Here is a 22595-nt window from a genome sequence, read left to right as displayed (position 1 = left end):
TTTGCAATAAAATAGTACTAAAAAATAACTCCTATTGACGTGTTATGTGTCGGAAACAGATAATATGGGGCTCCACTGTCAACAATTAACTAATAATATGGGGCAGATTTATCAAAACTTGAAGAGAGATAAAGTGGAAAGAGATAAAGTACCAATCAGCTCCTATAGGTCATTTTACAGGCTGTGTTTGAAAATGGCAGTTAGGAGCTGATTGGCTGGTACTTTATCTCTTTCCACTTTATCTCTCTCCAAACTTTGATAAATCTACCCCTATGTTTGTTATCGAATCGTGATGATTTTATCTACAAACAAGTAAATTACAGTATAAATGAATGAAATTAACAAAGTTAAAGTTTCAGCAACCTTGTATATTTTCCCAGTAAGCAGATGTGAAATATTCCATAAATTACTGAAGACTATGTATTTTGTTGTTGTTCTGTTTTGCATCTAGGTGACTCATCCTCACTGTCCTCCTGTATTTGGTGGCTGAGTGTTATTATGTGCACGTCGTGTTCCAAGCACAGCGTTGCTATCCCTGCTATACAGCTTAGTGTCCATATACTGTACTGGATGGATTTGCAGGCTTTTACAAAAGTGGTGGCTTGTGAAAGTGCAAGGACACAGGATTTATCTGTAAGTTAATCTTTTTTCTTTGCTTTCTATTGCCATATGTTAACCCAGCCATGCCTTGTGTCTAATAACTCACGGGTGCTGTAGTTCTACAAAATGGAATGACATTTATTTAAAAAAAATCTTGACTTTATTGCTTCTGGTTTTGATGATAATGCTTTTAGTGGTTCAGACACATTCATTTTCAAATAGCTGGTGATAATAAAACCGATGCAATTGCTTTGGGGACAAAGCTTTGTTAAAATTTGTAATGTAAACAATAAAAGTGTTCATGCTTTACCCAAAAATATTCAACAGGGAAGCTGGGTCTTATGGGCACAGGGTCAGGGTTTGCCATTATACAGTTACAGTCACTATTAAACCTTCAGTTTCCACAGTATACTTTACACACACATTTATATGTATTTCCCAAAAGACGATTTACCTACTATATTGTAATCACTCAGTCATCTTGGCTTTATGTACCCAATACACAGGCCCCACCCATTCGTGTGGCATGAGTTTATAGGAGTGATGTCATGCAAAGCAGACAAAGAGGGGGGATTCAATCAGACCCATTCATTTAATGGGCATGAAAAAGGCTGGTAGCCTCGGGCTTTAACACACGAGACTTTTCACTTAAAGCCCCTTTTACTTTCCCGGTAAATTAACTGTTTTTGGGCATTAACACATAGGTCCAGGAACTTATCCCAGATTCTATGTGTTAATGGGTTAACGGCACCCGAAAACAGGCAATTTATGTGGAGGATTTCTTTTCAGCTCTATTCAGACCCCCCCCCCCAAAAAAAAAATAAAAAAAAAATCCCAGTTGACTGCAGCCTGTAGATTGCCTTTGGGGCTAATTGTCTAGCCCCGGAGAGCCAATTAGCCCGCTGTAAATTACCGCTGCTGATTGAATTCCTCTCAAAGCCTGAGTACATATGTGCATCTTATAACTAATCTGCAAATACACTGTATTTTATTTCACTAAAGCAATTCACTGTTTGCTGTGTTAGAATTGATTTGTTATACTGGAAAATATACAATGGGTAAAGATACAGTAGTTTTTTTTAAATACATATCATTACACTGACATTCAGGAGTCCATGTATCCCCTATATATGTATGTAATGTTTTGGTGAGTCTTAATTAATAAAGCTTCTGAGTTTATGCATGGATATATTGTGTGCCCAGTAGAGAAGTACCTCTATTGTTCCTGCTTATAGATACAGCAGGACAGTAAATAGGTGTATGGGTAACTACATGTTCTCCAGAATGGCAGATACCCCACATAAATGGTCACAGACTGCACACGAGAAGATATCTGAAAAGCATGCTGCAATTGTTGTCTAGCAATTAAACGAAACGGGTGTCCTCTGAGTGACATTCTTTATTGTTCGCATAAAATAGAAACAGATTAAAGGACAGAAAATACATCAGTTAGGTGTTATTAATGAATAGTCGGAGCCCCTGCTGGTTTCCCTACTGTATAGTATTATTTTCTGTTCTATACAGCTACCATACGGGCTGGGCTTCGCAGTCTAACTACTAAATTACAAGCACTCCTTTGACTGTAACTTGAATAGGAAAGGATGCTGCTTATTGCTTCCCTCCTGTGGTCACACAACAAGTGCACCTGCAGCAAGATACTGGCGTTAATCCCATGAAAGGCATCACATGCTCCTATTGTTCTGCAAACAGAATGCTAACCTTGGCTCTGCTCCCCCAACTCCCATCGCTGCTGGGAGGCTGTGGAGATAAGACGCTCTCTCATATGTAGATGAGTTACTTACATACACATTTTAGCCACTCGTCCATAGTTTATTCTCTTGCATTTGTTAATATCCTCGTTTTTGCTGTGGTGTTGTAGTAGGCATTTGTGGATGGATCGAGGTGTATTCCTTTTCGAACAATTGGGAGCTGCTGCTGATAAACCCTGTGATGCATTTCTTCTGAATCTCACCCATCTAGCGACTGGACTGCAATCTGTTATTTAGATCTCCCTGGATTATTCGATTGTGTAAAAAGAGCATGGCTGGGACAATGCCACTTTTGTGCCCATTTTATGCGGAATGAGGTATTTAACTTGGCCGGTTTCTTCTAGGCAGACTTGAATTAGAACCCACACTGAAGTGTGCAAAGTGGATTGGAGGTCTGAAAAAAATAATACTGAATAAAATTATGGTGTCTGGAAGCAATGAACTGGGCAATCCATTAAAGAAGACAGCTGTTCAGCTAGCAGAGGTTCCTTGTCTCCCAGTATATAATGTGACAGCTGAGCTGGGGATCAGACTGGGAACTTGCCTGCAGCTCCTGCTGTCACAGGCCCTCTATCCCCTGCATTGTAAAGAGGGAGTGAAACTCACTCTCATCTGTTACCTCAATTAACTATTGGCTTCCTAGAAACATCTCCTTGACAGGTTACCTATGAGGCAGGAGTGACATTCGAAGGCTTAATTATGTTTTGTTATTTTAGTTTTACAGTAAGTGTGAATGGTTACATTTTATTTTTATTAATTACAGTACAAATCATTTAATAAGCAGCCAATATATGCAATGTCTGTTTTGTTGATATAATTATTATCCTAATTTTAATAATTGCATAGATACACTATGGTCTCGTACAGGGGCATCAGAACGTTTTTAGGTTGGGGGGACAAGATATAATCTCAATTTGGCGCCCCTAAATTACTGAATCGCTAAAGGCCAGATCAACACAAAATTCCCATAACCAGAAAAGCATACTATTGTTTTGGCTTCCTCATGTACAGATGTAGCCACACTCATCATCACGACATGGATGGCGTGCCTAGTGTGCCCGCATCTATGGCGTGCACTCCATAGGCTTCAATGGTGCAATCGCCGGCTGCGACTAGTTGCAGCGTGGCGTATACTGCAGCTTGCGGCGATGCGTATATCCATGCATATGCATCGCGGCAACGATGAGTATGGCTATAACCGTAATTAGTGACCAGAATGTCTGATTGTATGATGTCACTTCAGCTCTCCCATGTCACTCTAGTTTTCTACCACGTGCCCAATGTAGCAGGGAGAGTATATCAAGCACTAGCAGTGACCAGTGCAGTGCTGGCGCCGAGGTGACTGATAGTAGTGGCCGTGGGAGTTACAGGGAGGGTGAGGGCAGGGGTGCTGAGGGAGAGTTACAGGGAGGGTGAGGGCAGGGGTGCTGAGGGAGAGTTACAGGGAGGGCGAGGGCAGGGGTGCTGAGGGAGAGTTACAGGGAGGGCGAGGGCAGGGGTGCTGAGGGAGAGTTACAGGGGGGGCGAGGGCAGGGATGCTGAGGGAGAGTTACAGGGAGGGTGAGGGCAGGGGTGCTGAGGGAGAGTTACAGGGAGGGTGAGGGCAGGGGTGCTGAGGGAGAGTTACAGGGAGGGCGAGGGCAGGGGTGCTGAGGGAGAGTTACAGGGAGGGCGAGGGCAGGGGTGCTGAGGGAGAGTTACAGGGAGGGTGAGGGCAGGGGTGCTGAGGGAGAGTTACAGGGAGGGCGAGGGCAGGGGTGCTGAGGGAGAGTTACAGGGAGGGCGAGGGCAGGGGTGCTGAGGGAGAGTTACAGGGAGGGCGAGGGCAGGGGTGCTGAGGGAGAGTTACAGGGAGGGCGAGGGCAGGGGTGCTGAGGGAGAGTTACAGGGAGGGCGAGGGCAGGGGTGCTGAGGGAGAGTTACAGGGAGGGCGAGGGCAGGGGTGCTGAGGGAGAGTTACAGGGAGGGCGAGGGCAGGGGTGCTGAGGGAGAGTTACAGGGAGGGCGAGGGCAGGGGTGCTGAGGGAGAGTTACAGGGAGGGCGAGGGCAGGGGTGCTGAGGGAGAGTTACAGGGAGGGCGAGGGCAAGGGTGCTGAGGAAGAGCTTCAGGGAGGGCGAGGGCAGGGGTGCTGAGGGAGAGTTACAGGGAGGGCGAGGGCAGGGGTGCTGAGGGAGGGTTACAGGGAGGGCGAGGACATGGGATGCTTAACTGCTGTGGCAACGCCCCCAATGACTAATTAAGAAATTGGAATTTTCCAATTACCTTAATTAGTCTTTAATTACTCACCTTCCGCAGCACTGCCTCTCCTGCAGATCTCCTCTTCTTCTCACAAAGCGATCTTCCAGGGACCTGCCAGGCACAGGACAGGTATGTACTACCCCTGCACCCCCTCCACGCACACTACACTGCAGCCACTACCCTGAACCTCCCTTCCCCCCCCCCCATAATTGGCACTAGTAAAGGGACAAATATGTGCGCACCGCCAAAAGGGGCATGGCTTCATTGAAATGGGTGTGGCTTCGCATAAAGGGGCGTGGCATTGCAGGAAAAGACTACCTTATACCCCAGTTTTGCAACCTGCATGCCCAGACGTTAGCCACCACAGGAAAGAAAAATAATCCTGATTCATGCCCCTTACATTATTTGCCATTTTTCCTCCTTATAGTAATGCCCAGTATACATTATGCCACATACTGCAATGGCCCTTAGACATTATTCCACACACAATAATGCACATGACACAATATGCACACACTGTAATGCCCCCGACACATTATACCACACACCGTAATGCCTGTGACACATTATGACAGGAATCGCAATGCCCGTTATACATTATGCTACACACTGCAATGCCCCTGATACATTATAGCTCATACAATGTCTGTGACACAGTATGACACACACCGCAATGATCCTGAGACATTATACCACATACCACAATGCCCGTGATATAGTATACAACACACCGTAATGCCTGACACATTATGACACACACCGCACTGTCCGTGATACATTATGCCACACACCGTAATGCCCATTACACATTAAGTTCTACAGTAAGGCTTCTAATTACTTTTAAATTACCTGCTCGTTGCCAGGGGTTTCATGCTCTTGGTTCCATGCACGGTGCCAGGGATTTTCATGCTCAGGGTGTCATGCTCGTTGCCAGGGGTTTTATGCACTGGGTGTCATGCTCGTTGCTAGGGGGTAGTGCTTGTTGCTAGGGCCGTGCTCCCAGTGCCACATATGCCCCCAGTGCCAGATATTCCCCCACAGTGCCAGGTATATGCCCCCAGTGCCAGATATTCCCCCACAGTGCCAGGTATATGCCCCCAGTGCCAAATATACCCCCCACCCAGTGCCACATATGCCCCCAGTGCCAGATATTCCCCCACAGTGCCAGGTATATGCCCCCAGTGCCAGATATTCCCCCACAGTGCCAGGTACATGCCCCCAGTGCCAAATATACCCCCCAGTGCCACATATGCCCCCAGTGCCAGATATTTCCCCACAGTGCCAGGTACATGCCCCCAGTGCCACATATACCCCCCCCAGTGCCACATATGCCCCCAGTGCCAGATATTCCCCCACAGTGCCAGATATTCCCCTACAGTGCCACATATGCCCCCTCAGTGCCTGCTCCCCCCAGTGCCAGATATTCCCCCACAGTGCCAGGTATATGCCCCCAGTGCCAGATATTCCCCCACAGTGCCTGCTTCCCCCAGTGCCAGATATTCTCCCACAGTGCCAGGTATATGCCCCCAGTGCCAGATATTCCCCCACAGTGCCAGGTATATGCCCCCCAGTGCCAGATATAACCCCACAGTGCCTGCCCCCCCCCCCCCCCCCCCCACACACACACACACACACACAGTGCACACCTGTTTGGCCCAAATTATTAGAGACTAGAATAATAATGACCCATTCTATACCTTCTGGAGCAGTGATGGTGAGCAATCGGTCCTTGGGCTTCATGAGGCCATCTGACTCTGTGCCTTAACCTGCGACCTCAGCACCTGCCTGTTATATGGTCAGGTTTGTTTATTGTAGCTTGTAATATTTGTCAATCTTACATCAACATGCCTTCTGATATGTCACTGCTAGGGCAAGGATTTCTATTATGTAAAATGTGAGATATACTGTATGCATGCATTAAGACATTAACAGGGCTGACATATGACCAATAAAAGTTCAAATATGACCTTATACTTTTTATTACATTTTGAATTAAAATTTTTCTGTAACAAAATAATCTCTGCCATATAATTCACAACTTTGAAGTTGAGTCACCTCCACTATGGGCTTTGCACTTTATTGTGCATAAAAGGAGATGGGAGGGAGGTTCATGGTCAGAACAGACTAGACCAATCGTTTACTGAGTATCTACCTTATCTCATCAATGGGTGCACAGCACACAGCTCAGGGAGGAGGGGAAACTAGGGATGGTCTTTGGTGGGTTAGTCATTGATGGTGCCATTGGTGGTTATCATTGATGGCATGGAACCATTGTCTTGGAACCATTGATGGTTTGCACCCATTGGTGGACATCTATGCAGTAGTAAGTGACGGGCCAATCAGGGCAGCGGGTGAGGCTTAGCAGTATAGCCAGTGGCCTAGGGGAAATTCTACCCTACCTTCCTTCCGGAAGCACTGTGAGCACGATCGATGTGTCTGTCTCTCAATAATGTCTGCTCTGTCAGTCTGTCAGTGGCATTTCTGTAAATTCTGATTTATATACTGAAATTATACAGAAATAGGACCTAAAGGGACTAATTCAGATACGTTAGGATCTGCACTGCGGCTGCTCAATTCTGTGCAAATAGCAGTCAAATGTAGAAGGAGGCATCTGTAAGAGAGACACCTTCTGTTAGTATTTGTGATATCTGAGTGCCATCGTGACCATCGGCCATCATTTGCAATGTTTTCAGGCAGCGGCCAGTCTGCGCAAACTGAAGCTTACATAGGCTGGCAGTAGGATCCGGACAGCCAGGTCCAGTAAGTCTGCATCAGACGAAGCAGACATGGGACCAGAAAACGGTGTCGGTTGCAGCCCCCACTTTGCCCCCCCCCCCCCCAAACACTGCAGACCCCTAAACATCCGTTTTCGCACATCAGCCAATCAGGTCTGAACTGCGCATGCCAGACAGCCGATGGCCATCGCAGCCCTGCGATCGTCTCTGCCTGATTGACAGGCAAATGTGTTCGCTGGGCGGGTGGGGGCGGTTCGGCGGCGTTCAGCCGCCATTTTAGGGGTGCGGTCCGGGCAACACAGGCATGCCTGGACCATGAGGGGGACGGGCTGCGGCGGCTGCGCAAGTAGGGAGCTACTCATAAAGTATAAAGCTTTTGTACTTGTGCAGGGGGAGGCCTGACATGCGGGGCGGACTAGCCCTGCGCTGGGCGATCAGGCCTGAATTAGTAGGCTCTTGGTTTTGCCCGTTAGCTATCAAATTTGCTGCTGTGATCAGGTCTGAATTGGGTCCTTAGACATTACAAAAACAATCATGCAAAACCATGACATGTCATAAAAATCCTCTCTGATGAAATGCACTGTTTCAACTTATTACAGAGATCAAGGGTTATATGTGTAGATTATGAAGGTTAGGGGGCCACACGTGCCATTTTCCTGGTGATTTTCCTATAGTGCATACGTGAAACACCAGGAAAATGGCCACCGCACCATTTTCGCGGTGATTCATACGGCGCTACTGCCGCCGAACTGAGACTCGGGAGAGGTAAGTTTTGAAAAAATGGGTGCAGGGTGTGTGTTGTGGGCCCAGCACCCTGCAACCATTATAGGTATGTCACAGTGACTGCGAGCATGTGGCCAGTGACGTGTGTCTGGTTTACTGTCACTTTTCTAGGGGTGTACCTAGTCAACAATTAAAAATAGGTCAGAGAGTAGCTTTAAAAAATTAACTATTTGCCCCAAATGTAATAGCCTATGAGTTGCAGGCAGCTGCAAAATGTCAGCAATTCAAAGCGACAACAAAGGTTTGGCTATAAAAATTGCTGCTTTGAATCTAGCAGCTAAATTGGCGAAATCTTCCCACTGTCTACAACTCCCAGGCTATTACCAGGGCCAGATTAGCAATGGGGCGGATGGATCTACAGCTCCAGGCCCCAGATAAAATAGTCAGCATGATGATGATTAACTGCCCAGCTGGTCACATGATTGCCATAAATTATAAGAATTAAAATGATATTTTTAATTTTCTCACAAAGTGATACTGTTTTTTACTTTTATGTATTTTGGGAGATATTGGGGCTTATAGTGTAGGGAGTGTACACGCCCATATGTCACTGACCACACATACACAACATTGGCCACACCTCCTCAAGTTTTCACAATAGTCCCTTCATCATATTCAGCCCCAGGCCCGGGTGGACCTTAATCTAGCCCTGGCCAATACATTTGGATCTTTTGGTCTACAATGCACATTTTATGAAAAAAGTGAATTTACCCTTAAATTCTAGTTATGTTGTACATTATTTCATAATGTGTCTATACATTTCTGTGCTAAGTAATAGTGATGAGTGGGTTCGGTTCCTCGGAATCCGAACCCCCCCCCGAACTTCACCCATTTTACACGAGTCCGAGGCAGACTCGGATTCTCCTGTATGGCTCGGTTAACCCGAGCACGCCCGAACGTCATCATCCCGCTGTCGGATTCTCGCGAGATTCGGATTCTATATAAGGAGCCGCGCGTCGCCGCCATTTTTCACTCGTGCATTGGAAATGATAGTGAGAGGATGTGGCTGGCGTCCTCTCACTTTGTTTCAGGGGGCTGCAAATATCTTTATTCTGGGGACCAGCAGTATTATAGGAGGAGTACAGTGCAGAGTTTTGCTGACCAGTGACCACCAGTATTATACGTTGTCTGCCTGAAAAACGCTCCATATCTGTGCTCAGTGTGCTGCATATATCTGTGCGCTCACTGCTGTATTGTGGGGACTGGGGACCAGCAGTATTATATAGGAGGAGTACAGTGCAGAGTTTTGCTGACCAGTGACCACTAGTATTATACGTTCTCTGCCTGAAAAGCGCTCCATATCTGTGCTCAGTGTACTGCATATATCTGTGCTCACACTGCTTTATTGTGGATACTGGGGACCAGCAGTATTATATAGGAGGAGTACAGTGCAGAGTTTTGTTGACCAGTGACCACCAGTATTATACGTTCTCTGCCTGAAAAACGCTCCATATCTGTGCTCAGTGTGCTGCATATATCTGTGCTCACACTGCTTTATTGTGGGGACTGGGGACCAGCAGTATTATATAGGAGGAGTACAGTGCAGAGTTTTGCTGACCAGTGACCACCAGTATTATACGTTCTCTGCCTGAAAAACGCTCCATTTCTGTGCTGCATTGTAGTATATAGTAGTGATGAGCGGGTTCGGATCCTCGGGATCCGAACCCGCCCGAACTTCACCTTTTTTTACACGGGTCCGAGCGACTCGGATCCTCCCGCCTTGCTCGGTTAACCCGAGCGCGCCCGAACGTCATCATCCCGCTGTCGGATTCTCGCGAGATTCGGATTCTATATAAGGAGCCGCGCGTCGCCGCCATTTTCACACGTGCATTGAGATTGATAGGGAGAGGACGTGGCTGACGTCCTCTCCGTTATATTAGAAAAGAAAAGAGTAAACTGAGTGACTTAGTTATAATTGTGGTGAGGATTGGGGACGGGGAGCAGCTGTTAGGGAGTACAGTGCAGGGTTTACCACCAGTGAGTTTAATCCTTTGTTTCTCTACATGAAAAAAACGCTCGACCATATCTGTGCTCAGTGTGCTGCACTGCTGCATGATATATCTGTGCTGAGTGCACTGCTCAATCTGCCTAATTGTGGGGACTGGGGAGCAGTTATAGCAGGAGTACAGTGCACAGTTTTGCTGACAGTGACCACCAGTCCAGTATACGTTTGTCTGCCTGAAAAACACTCCTGTGGTGGTTTTTTTTCCCTTCATACTAGTTTAGCAGTCTGCTGACAGTGTCCACCAGGTCCGTTATATACAGTATATTATTATATATATAAGCAGTACGGTAGGCCACGGCTGTACCTACCTCTGTGTCGTCAGTGCACTCGTCGTCCATAAGTAATATAATACTATACTATCCATCCATCTACATTGTATACCTGTGGTGGTTTTTTTTTTCTTCATACTAGTTTAGCAGTCTGTTGACAGTGTCCACCAGGTCCGTTATATACAGTATATTATATATATAAGCAGTACGGTAGGCCACGGCTGTACCTACCTCTGTGTCGTCAGTGCACTCGTCGTCCATAAGTAATATAATACTATACTATCCATCCATCTACATTGTATAACTGTGGTGGTTTTTTTTTTCTTCATACTAGTTTAGCAGTCTGCTGACAGTGTCCACCAGGTCCGTTATATACAGTATATTATATATATAAGCAGTACGGTAGGCCACGGCTGTACCTACCTCTGTGTCGTCAGTGCACTCGTCGTCCATAAGTAATATAATACTATACTATCCATCCATCTACATTGTATACCTGTGGTGGTTTTTTTTTCCTTCATACTAGTTTAGCAGTCTGCTGACAGTGTCCACCAGGTCCGTTATATACAGTATATTATATATATAAGCAGTACGGTAGGCCACGACTGTACCTACCTCTGTGTCGTCAGTGCACTCGTCGTCCATAAGTAATATAATACTATACTATCCATCCATCTACATTGTATACCTGTGGTGGGTTTTTTTTTCTTCATACCAGTTTAGCAGTCTGCTGACAGTGTCCACCAGGTCCGTTATATACAGTATATTATATATATAAGCAGTACGGTAGGCCACGGCTGTATTTACCTCTGTGTCGTCAGTGCACTCTTCGTCCATAAGTAATATAATACTATACTATCCATCCATCTACATTGTATACCTGTGGTGGCTTTTAGTTGTGCGCAAAATATGGAGAACAAAAATGTGGAGGTTAAAAAAATAGGGAAAGATCAAGATCCACTTCCACCTCGTGCTGAAGCTGCTGCCACTAGTCATGGCCGAGACGATGAAATGCCATCAACGTCGTCTGCCAAGGCCGATGCCCAATGTCATAGTACAGAGCATGTAAAATCCAAAACACAAAAGATCAGTAAAAAAATGACCCAAAAATCAAAATTAAAAGCGTCTGAGGAGAAGCGTAAACTTGCCAATATGCCATTTACGACACGGAGCGGCAAGGAACGGCTGAGGCCCTGGCCTATGTTCATGGCTAGTGGTTCAGCTTCACATGAGGATGGAAGCACTCATCCTCTCGCTAGAAAAAAGAAAAGACTTGCGGCAAAAGCACAGCAAAGAACTGTGCGTTCTTCGAAATCCCAAATCCCAAATGAGAGTCCAATTGTGTTGGTTGCGATGCCTGACCTTCCCAACACTGGACGGGAAGAGCTTGCGCCTTCCACCATTTTCACGCCCCCTGCAAGTGCTGGAAGGAGCACCCGCAGTTCAGTTCCTGATAGTGAAATTGAAGATGTCAGTGTTGAAGTACACCAGGATGAGGATATGGGTGTTGCTGGCGCTGGGGAGGAAATTGACAAGGAGGATTCTGATGGTGAGGTGGTTTGTTTAAGTCAGGCACCCGAGGAGACACCTGTTGTCCGTGGGAGGAATATGGCCATTGACATGCCTGGTCAAAATACAAAAAAAATCAGCTCTTCAGTGTGGAATTATTTCAACAGAAATGCGGACAACTGGTGTCAAGCCGTGTGTTGCCTTTGTCAAGCTGTAATAAGTAGGGGTAAGGACGTTAACCACCTCGGAACATCCTCCCTTATACGTCACCTGCAGCGCATTCATAATAAGTCAGTGACAAGTTCAAAAACTTTGGGCGACAGCGGAAGCAGTCCACTGACCAGTAAATCCCTTCCTCTTGTAACCAAGCTCGCGCAAACCACACCACCAACTCCCTCAGTGTCAATTTCCTCCTTACCCAGGAAAGCCAATAGTCCTGCAGGCCATGTCACTGGCAAGTCTGACGAGTCCTCTCCTGCCTGGGATTCCTCCGATGCATCCTTGAGTGTAACGCCTACTGCTGCTGGCGCTGCTGTTGTTGCTGCTGGGAGTCGATCGGCATCCCAGAGGGGAAGTCGGAAGACCACTTGTACTACTTCCAGTAAGCAATTGACTGTCCAACAGTCCTTTGCGAGGAAGATGAAATATCACAGCAGTCATCCTGTTGCAAAGCGGATAACTGAGGCCTTGACAACTATGTTGGTATTAGACGTGCGTCCAGTATCCGCCGTTAGTTCACAGGGAACTAGACAATTGCTTGAGGTAGTGTGCCCCCGTTACCAAATACCATCTAGGTTCCACTTCTCTAGGCAGGCGATACCGAGAATGTACACGGACGTCAGAAAAAGACTCACCAGTGTCCTAAAAAATGCAGTTGTACCCAATGTCCACTTAACCATGAACATGTGGACAAGTGGAGCAGGGCAGACTCAGGACTACATGACTGTGACAGCCCACTGGGTAGATGTATTGCCTCCCGCTGCAAGAACAGCAGCGGCGGCACCAGTAGCAGCATCTCGCAAACGCCAACTCGTTCCTAGGCAGGCTACGCTTTGTATCACCGCTTTCCAGAATACGCACACAGCTGAAAACCTCTTACGGCAACTGAGGAAGATCATCGCAGAATGGCTTACCCCAATTGGACTCTCCTGGGGATTTGTGGCATCGGACAACGCCAGCAATATTGTGCGTGCATTACATCTGGGCAAATTCCAGCACGTCCCATGTTTTGCACATACCTTGAATTTGGTGGTGCAGAATTATTTAAAAAACGACAGGGGCGTGCAAGAGATGCTGTCGGTGGCCAGAAGAATTGCGGGCCACTTTCGGCGTACAGGCACCGCGTACAGAAGACTGGAGCACCACCAAAAACACCTGAACCTGACATGCCATCATCTGAAGCAAGAGGTGGTAACGAGGTGGAATTCAACCCTCTATATGCTTCAGAGGATGGAGGAGCAGCAAAAGGCCATTCAAGCCTATACATCTGGCCACGATATAGGCAAAGGAGATGGAATGCACCTGTCTCAAGCGCAGTGGAGAATGATTTCCACGTTGTGCAAGGTTCTGCAACCTTTTGAACTTGCCACACGTGAAGTCAGTTCAGACACTGCCAGCCTGAGTCAGGTCATTCCCCTCATCAGGCTTTTGCAGAAGAAGTTGGAGGCATTGAAGGAGGAGCTAAAACAGAGCGATTCCGCTAGGCATGTGGGACTTGTGGATGGAGCCCTTCATTCGCTTAACCAGGATTCACGTGTGGTCAATCTGTTGAAATCAGAGCACTACATTTTGGCCACCGTGCGATCCTAGATTTAAAACCTACGTTGTATCTCTCTTTCCGGCAGACACAAGTCTGCAGAGGTTCAAAGAACTGCTGGTGAGAAAATTGTCAAGTCAAGCGGAACGCGACCCGTCAACATCTCCTCCTTCACATTCTCCCGCAACTGGGGGTGCGAGGAAAAGGCTACGAATTCCGAGCCCACCCGCTGGCGGTGATTCAGGGCAGTCTGGAGCGACTGCTGATGCTGACATCTGGTCCGGACTGAAGGAACTGCCAACGATTACTGACATGTCGTCTACTGTCACTGCATATGATTCTCTCACCATTGAAAGAATGGTGGAGGATTATATGAGTGACCGCATCCAAGTAGGCACGTCAGACAGTCCGTACGTATACTGGCAGGAAAAAGAGGCAATTTGGAGGCCCTTGCAGAAACTGGCTTTATTTTACCTAAGTTGCCCCCCCTCCAGTGTGTACTCCGAAAGAGTGTTTAGTGCAGCCGCTCACCTTGTCAGCAATCGGCGTACGAAGTTACTTCCAGAAAATGTGGAGAAGATGATGTTCATCAAAATGAATTATAATCAATTCCTCCGTGGAGACATTCACCAGCAATTGCCTCCAGAAAGTACACAGGGACCTGAGATGGTGGATTCCAGTGGGGACGAATTAATAATCTGTGAGGAGGGGGATGTACACAGTGAAAGGGGAGAGGAATCGGACGATGAGGAGGAGGTGGACATCTTGCCTCTGTAGAGCCAGTTTGTGCAAGGAGAGATTGATTGCTTCTTTTTTGGTGGGGGCCCAAACCAACCAGTCATTTCAGTCACAGTTGTGTGGCAGACCCTGTCACTGAAATGAGGGGTTTGTTAAAGTGTGCATGTCCTGTTTATACAACATAAGGGTGGGTGGGAGGGCCCAAGGACAATTCCATCTTGCACCTCTTTTTTCTTTCATTTTTCTTTGCATCATGTGCTGTTTGGGGACTATTTTTTTGAAGTGCCATCCTGCCTGACACTGCAGTGCCACTCCTAGATGGGCCAGGTGTTTGTGTCGGCCACTTGTGTCGCTTAGCTTAGCCATCCAGCGACCACAGTGCGTCCGAATCCAAAACACGGCCGCGGAACCGAATCCAAAACCAAAACACAAAACCCGAAAAATGTCCGGTGCACATCACTACTAAGTAATGGGGCCCATACATCAGGGAAGTATTGGGGAAATCCCTTATTTTCCCAATGTCTTGGTCAGGGGATCAGCAAAATCCAATATGTTGGAAATCCTTAATTTGTCAGTTCCAACCCAAAAATGACTGGAATCGGCGAGTTGGGGATTTTTAATTAGCTGGATTTTCTTATTCACCTGGGGGAAGTGAATAAGAAAATCCTCTTGGCAAGTGGCTCAAATGATGATAACAACAGCAATGGTATATAATACTAATACTAGAGCTGCAGCCATATCATGCAGTTTAAGGGATAGAGTGGCAGCAGCTTCTTCTACCAAGTTTGCTGTGTGTGTGGACATTCATTTCCACTCATTTCCAGTCTATTCTGAACACCTCACAATATTGTTTTTAGGCCTAAAAGTTGCACCAAGGTGGCTGTATGACCAAGCTAAGCGACACAAGTGTGCGGCACAAACACCTGGCCCATCTAGGAGTGGCACTGCAGTTGCAGACAAGATGGCACTATTCAAAAACTAGTCCCCAAACAGCACACGATGCAAAGAAGAAAAAGAGGTGCACCGAGGCTGCTGTATGACTAAGCCAAGCGACACAAGTGTGCGGCACAAACACCTGGCCCATCTAGGAGTGGCACTGAAGTGTCAGACAGGATGGCACTTTGCAAAAACTAGGCCCCAAATAGCACCGCGTGCAAAGATGTCGAAGCCAAGCGACACAAACAATTGGCCCATCTAGGAGTGGCACTGCAGTGGTAGACAGGAGGGCAGATATAAAAAAAAGGCCCCAAACAGCACATGAGGCAAAGAAGAAAAAAAGGTGCACCCGGGTTTCTGTATGACTAAGCTGAGCGACACAACCACCTGGCCCATCTAGTAGTGTCACGCAGTGGCTGAATGTCGAGAGTGGGCCGCAATTGTTCGGTCCACTGACAGCATCTCCAGCACGCCCCTGTCATTTTTTTAAAATTCTGCAATTGGTGGACTTATACGGCAGTACCCCAGGAATAATACAACAGTACCCCTGGACTCATATGGCAGTGTCAGGATGGCACTTTTCAAAAACTAGGCCCCAAACAGCACCTCATGCAAAGATGTCGAAGAGGTGCAGTGAGGTAGCTGTATGACTAAGCCAAGCGACACAAACAATTCTAACTATTATACGTCCAAATCACTGGAATTATACGTCCAAATCACTGGAATTAATTGGCAAAATCACTGTAATGAATAATTATACGTCCAAATCACTGCAATTATACTGCAAAATCACTGTAATTATACGTCCAAATCACTGGAATTAATTGGCAAAATCACTGTAATTAATAATTATACATCCAAATCACTGTAATTATACATCCAAATCACTGGAATTATACTGCAAAATCACTGTAATTATACATCCAAATCACTGTAATTAATAATTATACATCCAAATCACTGGAATTAATTGGCAAAATCACTGTAATTATACGTCCAAATCACTGTAATTAATTGGCAAAATCACTGTAATTAATAAATATACATCCAAATCACTGGAATTAAATGGAAAAATCTCGGTATCGCCTGCCTAGTGAAGTGGAATCTAGATGGGATTAAATCCCACTGCACTAATGGCGGATACCGGACGCACGTCTAACACCAACATAAGTGTCAAGACCTCAGTTATGAGGGCTTCCATCATCATGTGAAGCTGAACCACTAGTCATGAACATAGGCCAGGGCCTCAGCCATTCCTTGCCACTCCGTGGCCAGTATTTACTAAAAATCCGAGTTTGGCCGATTTGTGTTTTTTTTTCTAAGTCCCAATCCGGGAATTCACTAAGCACCAATCTTGGCAGTGTCTGGTCTATTCGTAATGGTTTCAATGACAACGTTCCGAAATACGAATGAATAGACCATCGGTCAAACGCGGCTGTTATTTCATAGAATACAGGAATTCACTATTCATTCGTATTTGGGTTTTAGTCTCTGAGTGCTCCAATGCGGTCGTATTTTTTTGCGATTCGTTAAAAAAAACGGCAAAAAAATAGACCTGCTTTTTTCAGTCGTGTTTACATGTGTTGCAAATAAAAAATCACTCACACCTGAATTAGGATGCCTATAAAAGGATGTTAGGCCCATTTCAATACACCTACACTCAGAAATCGCAGCAGGACTGTGGGCCAGTGATCTTTTGTGTGCTGTGGGATTCCTCAGACTCAGACATCAGCCTGTAAGTAACCAGGGCCAAGAAACTGAACATGGTCAGCAGGTTGTACAGGTTCCGCGGAGGCTGCGCAGGCCTCGTTTTTTTAGGGGGCGTTTAAACTTGAACGCATTGTCCGATGATAAGGTCATATAGATGTTCCGTCTAAATCATAACAACATTTTCCGTCTGTATGACCTTGTCAAACTGGGCCTAGACCCTGAGACAGCACGCTCTCGCCCTGTCTCAGGCCTGCACAAACTCCTGGCTGTGTTGCACTTTCTGGCTACTGGCAGCTTTCAGGCTGTGTCTGGGGATGTCATAGGAATCTCACCGCCCTCATTTTCCAGAATCTTAACCCAGGTGATGTATACCTAACGACCTCTTCTGTTTTGTGTTTGTTTTAATTTCTCGGTGGCCAGTTCTGTCCTAAAATCTCATGTTTATTGTTCTTTAAAATGTAGACTCAGTTGTTGGCTGTTTTGCAGCCCCACATCAAGGCCTCAATCTGCTTCCCTACCCAGGAGTCTCAGTAGCATGCCGTCAGGGTAGATTTCTATGAGCTGGCTGGCATGCCCAATGTGCTTGGAGCCATAGATTGCACACACATTCAGCTGAGACCACTTAGGGGCAGGCAGCACATATATACAAACCGCCATTTCGAACACTCCACAAATGTGCAGGTGGTTTGTGATGCAAATCTCAGACTAATGAGTGTTGTTGCTGGTTACCCTGGGGGCTGCCATGACTCCTTCATCCTCAGTCAGTCATCCCTCTTTGACAAGTTTGAGGACGGACAAATGCCAGATGGATGGCTGCTGGGTATGTAATTTGATATGTGTAGGCCTGCGTATACTTTGTCCAAATACAGGTGCAGATGTATTAACCTGTAGAAGGCATAAGGAAGTGTGAAACTAGTGATCTGTGCAAGGTGATAAAGGCACCAGCCAATCACCTCCAATATGTAAATTAACATTTAGGAACAGATTGTCTGCTGCCTTTATTACCTTGCACATATCACTTGTTTTTCACTTCCTTATGCCTTCTTCAGGTTAATACATCTGCCCCACAGTGTGTTACTTATGTGTTGCTGTATCTTAACATGAATCACGTTACTAACTTACTATATCTGTCTTTTAGGTGATGGAGGATATGGCTGTTTCTCTTGGCTTCTAACTCCATTGTCCCGACCTGATACCCCTGCTGAACACAATTACAATCATGCACATAAGTCCACGCGGAATGTGATAGAAAGATGTTTTGGTGTGCTGAAATCTAGGTTTCGGTGTCTGGATAAGTCTGGTGGCCTTTTGTTGTATAGTCCCTCCAAGGTGACTCAAATTGTGTTCTGCTGCTGCTTTCTTCATAACATGTGTTTGCAACAACATCTACCACATGTTGAGGAGGAGGAGGAGGAAGAAAGCAGCCAGCAAGCAGAGGAATTAGAGACATCTGGTGATACTTGGAGTACTGATGTAGGGAGGCAGGTTATGCAACAGATCATCATTCGCTATTTCTAAGGTAAGCTTGGTTTGCTTATTTCATTTTGTGTGTAATCATAAATAGATGTTTTGTTTTTTTCTCCAAAACCATTACTCAGAATATGTCTGTCTCCTTGACACAAACAAACATACCCTCGCTATATGAAAAACAAATGTCGCATGTGCATTGTGTGTATTTTAAATCTCAAAACAACAGATTATGAGTGGCATGCATTAAGTCTGGATAAGTGATCGTAAACTTGCAGTGCTAATTTCTTACAAGCCCACATCATCCATTTAGTATTTCACTTTATCATTGTGTGTAACGTCCTAATGCACAGATTCACAAACTCGGCCCTCAGGACCACACACAGTGCATGTTTTTCACGAAACCCAGTAGAAGCACAGGTGTATGAATTACTCACAGACATATGTTAAAAGGTTCGCAGGTGGAGCTAATTATGTCACTTGTGATTCTGTGAGGAGACCTGCAAAACATGCACTGTGTGGGTTCCTGGGGGTCGAGTTTGCGAACCTGTGTTCCCAAAAAACACTCCTCAACATATAATATGTTAGCCTTGAGGAATACATGTGTCCCTATGTGTAATGCACCATCATATTTAAGACTCAAAAACTTACTGTAATCAGGAATATTTTATTTCCTAATGTTTGATGCTGTAAACTTGATGATGTGTAAGTAAATACACAGTTTGCCACACATATACATTATTATACACAGTTTGTGCTTTTTGTTGTAAAATTACATATTTGTTTGTTTCTGCATCACGTGTCAAAACATTCTAAATAATTTAAAACACACACAAACATGTCCCAACAATACTGACATTCATTTGGACAATGTTTTTCAAACAAAACAAAGGCAACATACTACAAGCTTTTTACGCAACTCAATTGTGTTCTTCTTGTAATGTTGTATAGATAAGATAGCTAAGATATGTATTACTAACATTGTATTTTGGATTGTCTGCAGGCAAAGAGAATGATTGGAATCTAGAAAGAGTAATGATTAGAAAAAAATCAAGTGGTCAGTTTACTTCCTGCTAAAGACATTCTGCCTGGCTGGCAATTATTGTATCTGCAGGCAAAGAGAATGATTGGAATCTAGAAAGAGTAATGATTAGAAAAAAAATCAAGGGGTCAGTTTACTTCCTGCTAACATGTATGTGTGGCTCCATCAACATTTCCCGCCTCCAATACCAAATAAAAATGGTAATGAATAAATGTGCGTCCTACATTTTTCATAATTTTTGGGCCACTTATAATTAATGATGTTGAAAAAAGGGTCAAGGACCTAAGTGTTATATTATTTTAGCAACAAAAACACTTGCTAACTTTTTTGAGTTACTTAACACAAATGTCTAACTTGTTTTTTTTCCACATTTTGGCTGCTTGTCCTGCCCTTTGCCTTTAGCACTGTCATGTTGTCATGCTCTGGTGGAGCGTCTTGGTGGTGATGAGACTAGCGTGACATTTGGAGTAGTCGTACCAGAACTGCTGCTTGTTTGCGGTTGGTGCATGCATCTGAGTGTTTCATTCAGGTTAGTGAGGGTGGCATTGAGTTCACATGTAGCAGCATTTTGATTGTCTACTATTCGGAATAAACTTTCATTAATCTTTTGATTGTTTTGAAAAATGCTCATATAACTTTGCTGTTGTCTGTGCTGTTCTTCCATTATGCGCTGTAAATTGCCCATGACCTGTGTAATGTCTGTACGCATGAGTTCCATGGTATTGCCTATTCTGGTTGTTTGCTCATTTTGTCTACTCAGATTTCTTGATATTCTTCTGAGGTGAGATGGTAGGCTTGCAAACATTTGTGTCTGCTTACGTAGGCAATCTTCATTAGTGGCCTGCTGTCTAGCCCAAATGGTCCAAAACACCTGATCAGGGCCTTGTGTTCCTGGTGTTGTTGGGCTGTGTTGTGGTGGTGGTGTGCTTTGCTGTGGTGGTGTACTTACAGGTGCTGGGGGGCTCATTCCTTGCATTAATGGCTGCATTTCTAAGATGTTTGTCTCCTCCATGTCACTGTGTTGCTGTTGTTGCGGAGGCATGCTGTTCCCAGGACTAGAAGCTGAAATGTTAAACTAATCTCCGTTAGCTATCTATATGTTTGAGAAATGTAAACAAATCACTACACATGGGGGGCAATTTACTAAGATGGGAGTTCTATTTAAGATGGGATGTTGCCCATAGCAACCAATCAGCTTTTACTTCTCATTTATCTAGCACCTTCTAGAAGATAATACCTGGAATCTGATTGGTTGCTATGGGCAACATCACATCTTCAATAGAATACTCATCTTAGTAAATTTACCCCATGGAACACATGTGATTCACTGTTGCTTTCAACTATTCTGGCTAGCAACATCATCACTCATAGCTTAAATACATACATATGCCTGTTTGTGGCAAATGTGTCTGGTTACTTAATTGTGAAAGCAAACACTTTAGTTTTTTTGTAGCTCACACATACTCCACCATAAAAACACATTGAAATACATAATGTCTTACCTTATAGCTTTGTTCAAACAAACATAGTAATGTTTTTATATGTATTTTGCAATGTTACCTCAAACACACATTTGAAATGTTGAAAAAAACCTTACTTTTTTCAAAAAAACAAACATGCTTTTTTGTTGCAGCATCTTACACACAATGTCATACTGTATGGCTCAAGTGGACATACATATCTTTACTGGATGTGGACCAGGACATTTAGCTTGGATTACAATTCAGCTTTTACTTACTGCGGTAAGTATTTACTTTTTTGATGTGTTTTGACTTAATGCGGTTATGAAATATTTTGATTACGTACTGAATTTTTACACATTTTTTTCAGTTTGATACTCACAATCAAGATGAGGGGAGTGTGGATGACGCCTTGGAGGTGTGTCCAAAATTTGGAGTGGGGGGACAGAACATACGGACGATAATATTCATTGCGGGGTAGCCCGCTGTGTTTTGGCCAGGACATACGACCTTGCTTTCTTTTCGGCCACAGGTTTTTTGTGGTGATGTCTTTCAGAAGTGCCACTTCTGCTGCTCCATACTTCTTTTGATGGACCTTTTAATGAAAGTGCAATTTGGTTATGGCCATTCCTTTACAAGCATACCCTATACTACAATGGACACTTTACCTGCTTCCGCAGCGTCATCATCATCAGATGTGATAGGAGTTACTGGCCGACGAGGAGTGCTGCTTTTTTCAGACACTGTATAAAATGAATTATAATAAAAAATCATGCTATTGTGTATACATCCACCCATTATGCTTATAAACATTTATTCTTTTAGAAATGCTTGGTTTGTAATTAAAAAAAACATAAGGACCAGAAAAAATATAAAAAAAAAACAATGACCAAAATACATATGCACTATGGCAACATCAACACAGGAAAACACGTACAGAACACTGACATAGGCCACAAGTTCAAGGAAAGGTTTTTAAAAATAAAAAAAAAACCACAACTTCATTTTGTATTGGTAGGAAAAATATTACAGATGCAATATCTAATTTGCTCTGTGATGTGGCACTCCAAAGACACATTACCACTATATGAGCAAAAACAAAATGCTGCAATTTGTTAAAAAAAAAAACACTGCAGTGTGGTGTCACGGTGCAAATACAAGCAAAAAAATAAAATAAAAAAAAAATATTAAAAATTAAATAATTAACATTATCTAAAGATGACATTACACATGTAAGTGGTTCCCAAACCACTTTCCAGTACTCCAGCCTCTAACATCACAACCACTTTTTTTTTTAAACAAAACCACATGGATCACTCAAATATAAAACATAGTCACAATTTTAAAAACAAAAAAAAAACCCAATAGGAAAACATTATTGCAGGACAATTCAGAGACACACCAAGTCCAAACTACACATGCAAAAAAACTGTCTGAAAAACACATGACATACAATAAAGTAAGATGTTACATTGACTTTTATATAAAACATTAACCAAAACAATGTATTTGCTGACACACACTTGAAGATGGGAGTAATATGCAACGTCACATGACACACATTACAATAAAAAAC

At 44.5% G+C, this 22595-nt stretch overlaps 1 long non-coding RNA gene across 1 annotated transcript; it reads left to right on the top strand.

Annotated features, from left to right (window-relative positions):
• The first annotated feature begins 480 nt into the window (after positions 1-480).
• LOC134935178 (uncharacterized) lies at positions 481-21755 on the top strand. Its single transcript, XR_010179965.1, has 4 exons — positions 481-633; positions 18189-18569; positions 21193-21301; positions 21390-21755. It is a non-coding gene; the product is annotated as an uncharacterized LOC134935178 (long non-coding RNA).
• Positions 21756-22595: the final 840 nt, after the last annotated feature.

Source organism: Pseudophryne corroboree, chromosome 6, assembly GCF_028390025.1.
Source record: "Pseudophryne corroboree isolate aPseCor3 chromosome 6, aPseCor3.hap2, whole genome shotgun sequence".
Lineage (NCBI taxonomy): Eukaryota > Metazoa > Chordata > Amphibia > Anura > Myobatrachidae > Pseudophryne > Pseudophryne corroboree.
Note: the sequence above shows the minus strand (reverse complement) of the source record. Positions and strands in the feature narration are given on the sequence as shown.